This window comes from Apodemus sylvaticus, chromosome 16 (assembly GCF_947179515.1).
Source record: "Apodemus sylvaticus chromosome 16, mApoSyl1.1, whole genome shotgun sequence".
Lineage (NCBI taxonomy): Eukaryota > Metazoa > Chordata > Mammalia > Rodentia > Muridae > Apodemus > Apodemus sylvaticus.
Window position 1 is genome coordinate 7,489,032 of NC_067487.1, and position 12,810 is coordinate 7,501,841.

The following is a 12,810-nucleotide window of genomic DNA, read 5'->3' on the forward strand; positions in this document are numbered from 1 at the left end:
GTCAGAAAAACACGCCCAGACTGAATAGAGGGGTCTTGTCACCACACTACTGGGGTATTACCATATTCCTGGACACCTGTCCATCCAGGTTCAGCGTTCTGCTCTCTTGAGCATCCAAGGTATCCTCTTCTTTGTTCTCTGGTGAGCCCAGCTGAACGGACCAGTGGGCTATGGTTGCGACCTGCTAGGAATGCATAGTCTTGACTTCATTCCTTCATTGGATTTCTTAATCCAATCAAGTGAGAAGTGAGGATTAAATATCACACACTGAAATATGTTTTGGTCTTCCTTCACAGTTAGGAGAAAGACATAGATGTTTTGATATGTGTCTCAAAGACTAAGATGCATACTTCACCCCCACCTTTTGTTGGTACACTCTTACCTTGAAGAGAGGATACTTTGATCTGCATGTGTGTGTTTGATGCTTAACTTTCTTTTTTCAAATGCAATTCCCCTTAAAAGGAAAAGATACTGAGATGAGAGCATTACACCTCACTACGGTGGATGCTGGGGAGGTGTGTGCCTGGCCTGTCAGCCTCTTCCCCTGAGATCTCAACACACTTAGTGCACATCACAGTCCCTTTCCACATGAGCTGTATTCATCCTCACCTACACACACTCACCCAATGGCTTTGGCTTGCCTTTGAGCTGGCTATCAAGTTGGCCACTCCAAAATTCTATTCAAGGTGTAGCTAGAAGTGTTTGTGCTAGAAAGTTCAAGATGGTAAACAAGACATTAGAAACTGTGTGAGAATGATCTAAAATGAGGCAGAGCGAGAACGGAGCAGCAGCCTGTCTTACCCCACTACAAATGACACTTGCTTCATGGGTCTCAAGAGTGGTACAACCGAAAGAGAAATATTGAGATGCTTCTCAATGTGAATGAGTGTGTGCATGCATGTATATGTGACCTGTCCAGCAGGTTCAGATATTCCAGGGTCTGGAAAAGGCACTACCTGAGGGTCAAAAATGGAGGGGGGGGGTGGAGAGAAAAGGGAAGCCAAGCACGCTAACAAAACCAGAGTCAGTCTGGGTTGTGTCAAGGCTTCATTTAATGTCGGGGAGGTAAGTGGGTTTTAAGGATTACAAAGAAGGAATTAACCTTCACACCAGACAAAGGAGGGAAGGGCAGAGACACCCCTAGTGATGGAAGCAGGAAGCGAGGAGGTCATCCAGGTGGGGACACCCGGAGTTAACGCCAGCAGGAACATTCCGCAGTTAGGGCAGGAACATCTTGTGGTATTCTCGGGAATCTTCTTGCACCGACAGCTCATGGGGAAGTCTCTAGTTAAATGTTCTCATATTTTAGCAGCCACCACCTTAGGGCCATGAGTAAGCATTAAATCTGAATAGCTCATGTGTGTGTGTGTGCCTGAGCACATGCATGCATATGTTTACCTGTGTGTATATGAGTCAAGTGTTTATGCATGCATGCATGCTTGTGTGTATATGAGTACAAGTGTACATTCATGCATGTGCATATGAATTTGTGCATGCATGTGTATAAATGTGTATATATGAGTCCACGTGTGTGTATGTGTATATGAGTGTATGCTTACATGTGTGCAGGTAGGAGTATGAGTATGCATGCATGCATGTGTGTGTACTTGTGTGTGTATGAGTATATGCATGCATGTGTGTATATACTTGTATGTGTGTATTTGTGATTGCTAGTGCGTGTGCATGTTCATACACTCAAAGATAAGCAGGCTGTACCGAGCTCTCAGCCAACACCCATGGAAATCTGCAAAAGACACATATTCCATGACAGTAAGGACGAGGTGGCAAAGGAAGATCTGGAGCAGGGACCATGGCCAGTTTGTTGTCATTTCCAAGGATGTCAGAAAAAGATATAAGAGGATCATAGCTGATTAGAGTGTGGCCACATCCCAGCTCAGAGCCAGTGAACACATCTTCTTGCCTTGCTCAGTTGGGCTTTTTGTTACATTCAGGATTGCAAGGGGTGGCTTCACTATCTCTAAAGAAAACATCTCTTTTCCCCTCTTGACAGCACATCAACGTGACAAATGTTCAGTCTTGGCACAGATGCTAACAGCCCCTTGGAAACAGAATGGTAGTGCAAGCTGTTCCTGGTCTGGTGCTGTAGGAGTCCAAGTGGTTTCAGGGAGTGGCTGAGACCCCTGCTTTGGGTGCTACATTGAGCAACAGCGGGTGACGCTCTGTCCTGAGAAAGCAGTGTCTCGTTCAGTCCACAGGGTGATGAGTGTTGACATCCTTGCTCCCTCTGTCCCTCCAGATTTATGTTCTTCACGACAGAGTTGCCCTGTGACGATGAGCATTGAGGAGTTCTTATAATATAATCTCTCTCTGTGCCCCTCCCCTGGGCTCTGAGATGACAGAGGCCTCCAGCCACCTCACTTTGGCTCTCCAACGTACTGTTGAGATCCTGATGGGCTGCTGAAGATGTTCAACCTGACTCTCTCCTCCGCTGCTTTCTCTGTTGAGCACACCTGGTTCTGGTGACACCTTTCTTTTGAGCTCACTTCTCTTGTGATACTTATTCCTTGCCTCCTCAATCATGGGGCATGTATTGGCCCCCCAAACTACACAGCCCCCTAAAAGCAGCTGTGCTTGCATATCAATGAGTAGTGCCATTTCAGACCCTCTTGGCAGTCTTGTGGGCTGAGCTTCTATTCGGACGGCTTCTACCAAATGCTGCAGGCATTTGCCTCCACGTACATGGAAGTCATGGAAGTGTTACTAATGCACACTGGAAGCCTGGAGGAAGAAAACGGGACAGTTTGCTCTGTTTCGGCTATCGGATGCTTCTGTCTTACCACTGTGTGTTTCTTTCACTTGGGTACTCTGCAGTCACTGACTTAAGTGGTTCTCCTCCAGGGGCAGTGTGTCTATCCTGAAAGCATCCCAGAGTGGTTGACATGAGCACCAGGGTGACATGGTGTTGGTTGTGGCTGGGTTTTCCTCTGACTCTGGGTGAAAAGCTTGTGGCTTTGGGGTGCTGGGGCAGGTGTGGCCAGTTAGAAAGCCCCTTGTACTCTACTCTGCCTCTTCTCTCTCCATTGCCTATTAATTTTTAAAATGTCTCCCTGAACAGAGGCAAGGACAGATTTTCTGCAATTTCACCAGTTTTGTAGAATTTGTCCCATTCTACCAGCTGCCAACATTCCTTCTCCGATGTGAATGGTAAACAAGAGACAGACACCTCTACTCCTCTGCAGCCTCTATCTTTCTTACTTTCTCTCTTCGAGTTTCAGTAACATTATCACCACCCCATCTAACCACCCAGGGACCCAAGAGTCCCTCCCTTGATGTAGCCATTCCTGTCAATCCCAAATCAAACCATCTCTGTTTCTAAAATCACATCTGACCGAGCCACCTATGCCTAAACCACCAATGCCACAGGTGCCAGGTCTGACCTATTCACTGCAATACAACAGACAGCAGTGGGGTGAAAGCTCCCACTGTGAACATAAAAATCACCCTACATGTAGCTACTCCCCTGATCAGGGCTGCTGCACCTCAGTCCCCTCCCAGGGAAAACAGATAACCAGACAAGGTATGCATTTTCCCTCTGGATCTGAAACACACACCTATCCATTCCCTACAGCTGGGTCTTATCTCAAACCATTTTGTCTACAACCTCTGACCTCAGAAACAAAGTAACTGTGTAACAATTTATCCAGCCAAGTTCCCTTTCTTCCTGCATTACTTATTTGTCCCTTCAAACGGACTGTTTCTCAGAATGTTAACTTGACCTAGCTTTCTCACTTGAAATCTAATGTAAAACTGTTACAAAGTCAATTCAGCCGGAGCAATGGGAAATCTCATTAAATGCTCCTGCATTCTACAGGAAAGGATGCCATGCATCAGCTGAGCCTTGAAGGAAACATGAAGTCAGGGAGAAGATTTATGTTCATAAACTCCATGCCAATCACATACATGCCCCTCCCACAAGGATCTGTCAATCATCTAACTAACCATCTTCTTCTTTGTGTGGATACCCTTTGTGTGTTGCGTTGTGTTGTGTTGTGTTGTGTTTGAGAATGAGATACGCCCATGACATCAAGCCCCACCCACACTCAGGTTAGAACAGTTCTGCTGGTGTTTCCATTCTGCCAAATGCTTTCTCATGTTCTCAGCCCCTGCTTCATAAACTGTGGTTCCAATCAACGTGGAGCTTCTGAAAATTTTAGCAGCACACAAAGGGTTCTAAACACGCAACGATCAAAGCCAAAGATTCACAGAATCGAAAGTCTTTCTGGCAGTGCTGGCATCATGGGGCTCCACTCTGGCCTGGCTCTGAGCGCAGAGGTGGGACCACTTGGCACTGAGCACGTCCCCCACCACACAACAGCAGCAGATGCTGCAGATTTGATATTGCACATGGGACATTCTCTTCTCCTAGGAACCTAAATTTAATTATGGAAAACAAAGACTTTTAATAATTTTATGCCATCAATCCCCATGCAAGTGTCAAATTAGTAGATCTTAGGCTTCTGTTGTGTTAGGATGTCTGATTTTAAAAGTTGCTTTTAGGTTTCTGACTTGGGTATCATGAAGCATCATTAAATACATTTTTGGCTGGGGCCCAGGACAGGATTCTATCAATTTCTAAAATGGCCCTGTGGTGGTTTGAATGAAAATGGTTCCCACAGGCTTATATATCTGAATTTGGTCCCCAGTTAGTGGAACTCTTTGGAGAGTATTAGGAGGCATAGCCTTCTTGGAGAAGGTATGTCACTGGCGTAGGCACTGAGATTTCCAAAGACTCACCAAATTCCCATTCTTGTGAACCCCACCCCACCCCTACTCTCTCTCTCTCTCTCTCTCTCTCTCTCTCTCTCTCTCTCTCTCTCTGACTCCTCTCCTGCCTATCAATCAAGACATAAGTTCTCAGCTACTGCTCTAGTACCACACCTGCCCACCTACTGCCATGCTCGCCTCTATGACAATCATGATGTCTAACCCTCTGAAGCTTTCAAACCAAAATAAATTCTTCCGTAGTTGTCTTTCTCATAGTGCCTCATTATATCATAGGAAAAGAACTATGACACGGCCTTACATACAATTCTGCCATTTTCTACATATATTTATACAGATTAATATTTTCAGCACTAATGAATATCATAAATTAAAGCACCAACAAACTCTGAAAGACCATGAAACATGATCATTCAGATATTATAACATCATTCAGATAGCATAACAGATATTAATCCAAGACTTAATTGGTTACATTAAATAAACAAGCAAATTCCTCTTCTTTGACAAAAATTTCATTTTTTCTTCAATAAATGGTAAAATTCTATATAAAACAAAGGATTGTTTTAAAATAAATTTTCTTTTCTTTCCCAGTAAATATTTGATTTCTAAACCTATCTTGTCTAACTGTACAATGCCGCCTATGTACCGCATACACATTTTATTGGGCACCAAGGGGTCATTAGTGAGAAACAGCTTCGAATTGTTATATATGTGTAAGTATGTACTCTTGGTAGAAATAGATGTCGATAGAAGACATGAAAAGGGGTCCCCGTGAACTGAGGCAGGAAAAGGAGGTTTCAGGTGAAGAGTGGCGAAGACAAATGAACCCTTTCCATTTGTGATATGCTGTTACCATGGAGATGGATGGTGAAAACTCAGTCTAGCACAGTTGACAGATGCTCACATGCAAGGCCCTGCTCATCGTCTCTGACTCACTGTAGCAAGGACGTGTAATTTGAGGGAAATATTAAAAAGAACTGCAAGGTCCAGCGCTACAGCAGACACTGGTGGGACACATGACTCCAGCCGGGTGTTCACATCTCGGCAGACCCCTGGCCCGGAGCTCCTGAAATGTCTCCACCAGACTTGCTAAATTCCCTTGGCCGGTTGCTGCCACACCAGTCCCATGCAGTGACCACCCACCTTCAGGTTAGCTATCACAGTTCCCAGTAACATGGTAAAATCAAAACTCTAGAAGCTCATAATTAATTAACCATATTTATATATCAATAAATTCTCAATACACAAGATGCCCACACAATAAATTCAGGGCCAGTTGATAATGGTACAAACTGCCCACCTAGATTAGACGTTACCCCAATTATTCTATCCCTATGAGATATTCTAGCTACCTGTGGCTATTTAAAACCACATGGAATCTGAATCATCCTGTCCATCTTCAAATCTTGCTTCATTCTCCTCTGTCTCCTTCTCTGCAACTTCTCACTCTGCCTCCTCCCTTTTCCCTGTCCATTCACAGGTATCTCATTGTATTAATATTTAAAGTGATTGGACAAGGAAAATTCTGCTACACATGTAAGCCCAATAATGCAGCCCACGCAAGGGGGTAGTGTGTGAGGAGGGGTCTCAGTGTTCTAGAGGTTACAGTTAGCATGAATGGCTCAGCACCAGACATGGAGAAGAGACTCACTTATTGAATACTTCTCTTTATATTGCATATTATGTTTATACATATGTATAAACATGTATACAAATTATGTATACAAACATGTTTACTATGTGTACCTCCACACTGTGTATTCAATATAGTTCAGTATATTAAAAGCTTAAATTCTGGTTTACATGTGAGTTTAGTTGTGAATGTAAAAAACATATCAATGTATTTTACAAGTATTTGTATTTGTTCTGTGTGTGGAGGAAGAATTTGTCAGTGTTATAATAGCAACAGAAATACAACAGTGAAAAGCAGTTGGTTTGATTGGGCATGTGCTATGCCATTAAGCAGGCCAAAGGTAAAGAAGCAAGGCTTTCTGGGTAAATATTTGCAACAAGCTCTACAAAGAGTCTATGCTTTAAATATGGAAAAACTCACACACACTGATCAAAAGGCACCGACACATCTGGGGAACAGAGCCAGCACTGAACATGCTCTGCAGCAATATTTGCTCTTCATTGTTATGTGGTGACAGTGGTTAAAAAAAATAGATCATTATTATTAAATAGAGGTGAAAAATACAAAATCAAGAGTCACAGAAATGATGATGAGTCGCCTAAAACAATGTTCATTTTATTTATAATACGTGACCCTTTAATTCTTAATGAGTACATTTTGTCCATGGAGCAGAGAGAAAAAATGATTAAAGTAATAAAGATTGTTTTGCATTTTAAAATAAAAGCTAATGCTAACACAGGTTCTTACTCCTTAGGGATGCAGCTGTGAGCATGGCGGCTCTGCTAGAAAATGCCCAAACCTCCCTGGGTGTGAGACACTGTTGCTGTTTAACTTAACAATACAGCAGATGGCCCCACACTTCCTGAGTCTTTCCTTTCTTCTCTAAAAACCAGTGCAAGGCAAAGCAGGTTAATAGATAACACTCTCCTTTGGTCATTTCCTCTAATAAACACAAGGAACTTGTGACCTGTGTTAGGATGGTCTTTCAAGAAGCAGCTGAAGGAGGACTGATGGGTTTTACCCTGTAATTCCAGTGTGGAAGCAGGAGTGTGAAGCTGCTGATAGCATTGTGTCCTGTCAGAATGGAGAAGGGAGGCAGGAAGAGGGGCTATGCTGTGCAAACCTGAAAGCAAGTGTGTTTCTCACGTGCCAACTCCCAGGGAGTTTGGAAGTGGCTGGCTGAGTGGCTCCCTTTAGCACAGAAATGTCTTGTGTCCCATTGGGTAAGACCTAGAGACACAGTACCCAAAGGGCACAGCACCGTCCCCAGCCACAGAGGAAATCGTGGACAGCACAGCTGCCTTCACCTCAGACTCCTGATAACCTTGAAGCCCAGAGGAACTGCCACCTCCTATAGGTTTGTAGTGTGGACAAGAGCAAACTCTGTGCTACACTGAGCAGCAGTGTTTGTTACTGTAATGTGAGCCTGTCACCCTGGTTGGCAGCTCCTTAGGAACAGTTCAGACGTATATTTCTTCAGATGCTTTGGGAATATTTAAATAAGTTATGAGAGTCTCCAACATGGATTGGCATTCCTACTGGCTGCCACCTTTCCCGAATGTGTTTGTTCATTCATTGTGAAGGTGTTCCGTGAGTTTGCTGCAGATTGGGAATTTTAGGTGATTCAGGGCGAGAAGAGAGGCAAAGCATCACTGTGAGATCTTAGAGCAATTTCCTTTTTGAGATTGTGTCCCACGATACACTTCAGATTATAATTAATAAACAAACAGAAAGCATGAATATATGCATTATATTGATGGCTTAAATATAAGGCAAACACTCATGTGGAGAATACTAACATCAAATTTGCTCTGCTCCTGAGATGAAGCAGCCTGCTGTCATTTAACCTATAACTTCAAAATATCAGTGTAAGAGTCATGAATGCGGTAAATGCTAATCATATAACAGAAAGCAAGCACAGTAGAATGCAAAGGGCAGCCTGCTTAAAATGTAATAAAAGTGTGAGCTTATATTAAAAATAAAATTATACAGCAAATTATTATAGTTCATTATCTCTGGAACAAAGGAAAGGGATTTTAATTGTTTTCTTTATTGCTTTTGTATGCAAAAGTTTAACAGTGAGATTGCTATAATTTTTAATATGGTTAAAAAATAAGTCATTAAAAACTTTCTATGAATTCATAGAGCTTTGGAAAGGATGAATTAAATTATGTCGCTGAAGTGCTTACATTTTGTGCATAAGAACTACTTTATTAAAATAGAACTCATAACTAACTCCAAAAAAAAAGGAATAAAAAAATAAATTATCACCAATTGAAAACTATAAACCCACTGAGAACATTTATCTCCGGTGGCTGAGTTTGTCCAAAGGCAGATGGACTTTCACCAAGTAGAAACAGAATATGCAAATAAGGTATAATATTTGCATGATACTCGTCAACATTGATCAACTTTTAATTTGAAAACCAACAAAACTCTGCTGTGGCCATGGTGGGCCTGATGCTTCCTCCAGGAAATGAGGCAGTCACTGTCACTGTCATCATTCCCATTCACTATGAGCTGGGGTGAAAGTAAGCGCACCTGAAAGATGGCTTGTCCTGAAAGACACCAAGAAGCTCGGGCAGTGCTGGGTGTTGTTAGTGGCTGCCACTGTTATGGGATCTTTATTTCTGATTTTACTGTTCAGTTTCTGAAACATGTACATTCGTTATATATGTTTTAAAAAACAGAAATAATTAGCCTAAACATGCACAGATAAGATTTTAATGTCATTCCGCACTGAAAGGTTAAAGAAGAAACACATTCTTTCATCCCCATAGACATAGGAAAACATGTCTTCAAAATTGATTTCATCCATCATTAAATAAATAAATCTTTGCACATAAGGTATAGCTAGAAAGTCTCTACTGAAAAGCTACATCAGATGTCACAGTCCCTAGACAAACCTTGGAAACAATGTTATACTAGAAACGGGATTGTGCTGAAGCTGGTCTCCTACCAGTGTTTGAAGTGTTACTTCATTGTTTTACTACAAAGCAACAGAAAAAGTTAAATCAACAAGAAAAGGAGAGGAGACACTGTTCTATTGTAAGTACAATGTGGCGGTCTAAACAGAAAAAGGGGAACAAAAAGTCCATTTTCACCCTGCTGGAAACAAATCAAGTAGCCCTAAGAGTAATGGTTACTAATTAACACTTAAATATCAGTATTTAGGCCAGGGATGAATGATCTCAAAAAGACAAATTCAGTACAAGAGAAACCAAAAAGATAAAGTGCATCATGAGATTAAAATTAATTTAAAAAGAAAAAGGTTCAGGTGAACAGAAGACAGGAAATCAAACTGGTGGACAATACTCTCCTTCAGAAATGGTTTTCTCAACAACCACTGTAAATTTAAGGCAAAGTCTGGCATACATAACGAAGCATAAGGAGGTAAGCATAATGAAAATATAGCCTATAAATTTTAGGTGCACAAAATAATGGAAGACTATCTAGCCCAGGTTGGCCTCAAACTTCTCTACCTATTGTCCCCGGTTGCCACATGCATGTGCCCTCACACCTGTCTGAGAGAGGGTGCTTTTGAAGAATCAGAATTGCTGGCTGAGATGTCACCAAAGACAAGAAGACTTGTTATTAAAGTACATAGTTTGACGATTGATTCATTTTGCTGTGAAGACAAGGAGTCTGATCTTCTTAGTGGGTGAATAATAGTCCCTTATATACATGCATCAGAGCTTACAATCCTCCACCGGCAGACGCCCAGTTGTGTGGGCATTTTACAGTAGACTTGCATCCCTTTGGTTTTTGCCTCCATTCCCTTTGGGTGCTCAGTACCTAGCTGGAAAATATGAAAACCTGCACTGGGTTCTTTGTTGAACCATCTCCTATTCGTCACAATTGTTGTTAAGACAAACAAGCTATAAGCAGAGATGAGAGACATATGCTATCTCTCATGTGGGAACTGAAAACCATCAATGTGAGTGATGGGTGGGAAGGATGCATGAAAGAGGCTGGGGAAGGATGGATAAGGGAGGGGAGGCTGGGGAAGGGAGGCTGGGGAAGAGAGGCTACTTTACTGTGTGCTATATTCCTACATCAAAATAGCCCAGTAAATCTTATTTTTCTGTCTGATGAATGCACATGATCCTACATGCTTTCAAACCACAAGTTTAAGGCTCACGCCGTCTGTTAAGAGCTAAACAGAGGCCAGCATTTGATGGCTGAAAAACAGACTAACTCAAAAAAAACCAGAACCAAGACCACTGACTGCCCATTTGGAAAAGTAAAACAAGATGCACAACTTCCTCAGTGCAGAAACATGAATTCCAGGTGGTTAAAAAACTGATTGTTGAAAAAGAATGCTAGCCCTCGTCCCCCTATCCCAGAATTCACAGAGTAATTCTTCAGCAATTTATTCTAAAAATGTGAGCTATGCACCCATATTCTCAAGCAGTAAACATGCAAGTGAATCGTATCATCTCAAAAAACATAAAACTCTCCTATTGCAAGTGGCACCATAAATATTTAACATAAGTGACAGGCTGCAGGATCCGTTAGTTCCATATTAGGACGGAGGAGTATGGATCACTAGCGGAGAGCTTCCAAAATCAGCGAGCACGACGCGCAGAAAGGCAACTCGGAGTGGAGATATGAGTATCACACTCCCAAACGTGATCTCTACCGTAAATATAAAAATGGCCAGTAAGCCAGATGGAAACAGCCACTGTAAGGGGGAGAAAAGGCTATGAGGAAGTCACGTGCTGGCTGGAAGGCTGAGAGACAGGGCTTCTCGGTCCTGCCTGTGGGGGTCCAGATGCTGCCTCGAATCTGGAGTCAGCACCTTGGGAAATTGAAAAGTGCAGCTCTAGGAGCCAGAATCCCACTCACAACTATGTCTCCTGGGAAAACCATTGTATGCGCACAGCGGGAGGAAGGGATTCGAATGTGCCATCCACATTCCTTTATAACACAGAAAAGATGAAGGCAGACACATGTGTATTCCTTACTGGAGGCATAGACCAGATGGCAACACGCACACTGCTCAGACAGTGCCTGTGTCTACCCTCTACATTACTACAGGCATGTCCCCAAACAAAATAAAAACGTGGAAGCAAAAGCAGGCACCCAAAAATGCAGAGCCATCCCACTAATATACACAAGTAGGTTTCCTAACACCATGCAGCATCTACAGGGAAACTATGGATACTCCAAATGACAAGCGTATGTGTAAATTATCAAATACAGAACAGAGTATTTTTGTTTCATTTTCCTGATGTAACATATCTATTAATATGGATGTTGGTAGCTGGCACAGATTTTAGGTATGTTTCTGATATTTATATATTTAGATAGACTGTCACCAGAGAGCACTGAAATGCTAACTGCTAATTTCTGGTGTTATAAGAATGGTCTGATTTGTGCAGATATCTCTCTTTTTAATTTCAAAAATTCAGTGGTGTGAAAGGCTCTCCAATGCTTGTCAGAATGGCTGGCAGAGCCGACCCTCCTCAATGGCCCTGGATTTGTGCTTTTGATCTTCTGGTTGTCCTTAATAGAACTTCAAAGTCACGTTGGAAGCATTTAAACTATTCAGTGGGCATCTGAAAAGGGCAAACCCAATTGGAATCCTGGGGCTTTAAAATATGTATAGCTTTGATAACATCTCATGTTCATCTGAAGCCTTTCATCCCCAGAATATTAAGTCTCCCAGCATATTAACCAAAGGGTCCACAGAGTCCCCACAAGGCAGGATATTGCCTCCTGTCATTTAGAAAAATCTAAACTGGCCCTAGATTTAGATACTCTTAAAGTCAGAAAAAAGGGGCAGCCATGCCCCCAGGTTCCTGATATTCCAAATTCTGCAGCCATGCAATTTGGGTCAATTCTCCTCTCTTCATTCATGCCCTGTGCTCATTTTCTTCATTATTCCTGATTAGTTCTCAGTTCCCAGTTCCATGGTAATTTACCATCACACCCCTCAACCCACCACTGCGTTTCCCTTTAAGCTAAGTTTAATTTTATTACACGAACATGCCTAGAATACTAAGTTTCAGGTCATGCCTGATCTTCAGCATGGCATCGGGCAGCGCTCTCTTCTCTGCCTCTGACCGCTGACCCTCATCCACCTGCCATCGATTTTCCTTGGAAATGAACAGCTCTTCCCTTTGTTCTGCAGATGTACTCGGATCAAATGTAGTTTTGGGGAGGTTGCCATTGAGAGCCGTAAGATCTCTTGCCAGGACAACTGTCTGTAGGTCTGGGCACTGTGAGTGGATGAAACCAGGATTTGCCACACAGATTAACCCTATGTATGACTGAGACGCATTGGACAACATGCCCTGTTCTTTTGTGTTTGATTCCCCAAGGCTTGTCAGTGTGGGATTCCTGAGGATTGCCACCCCCTCGTTTACTCTCATCATGCTTTGTATGTGAAACGTCTTCTGCAGACTCACATATTTAAACACTTGCTC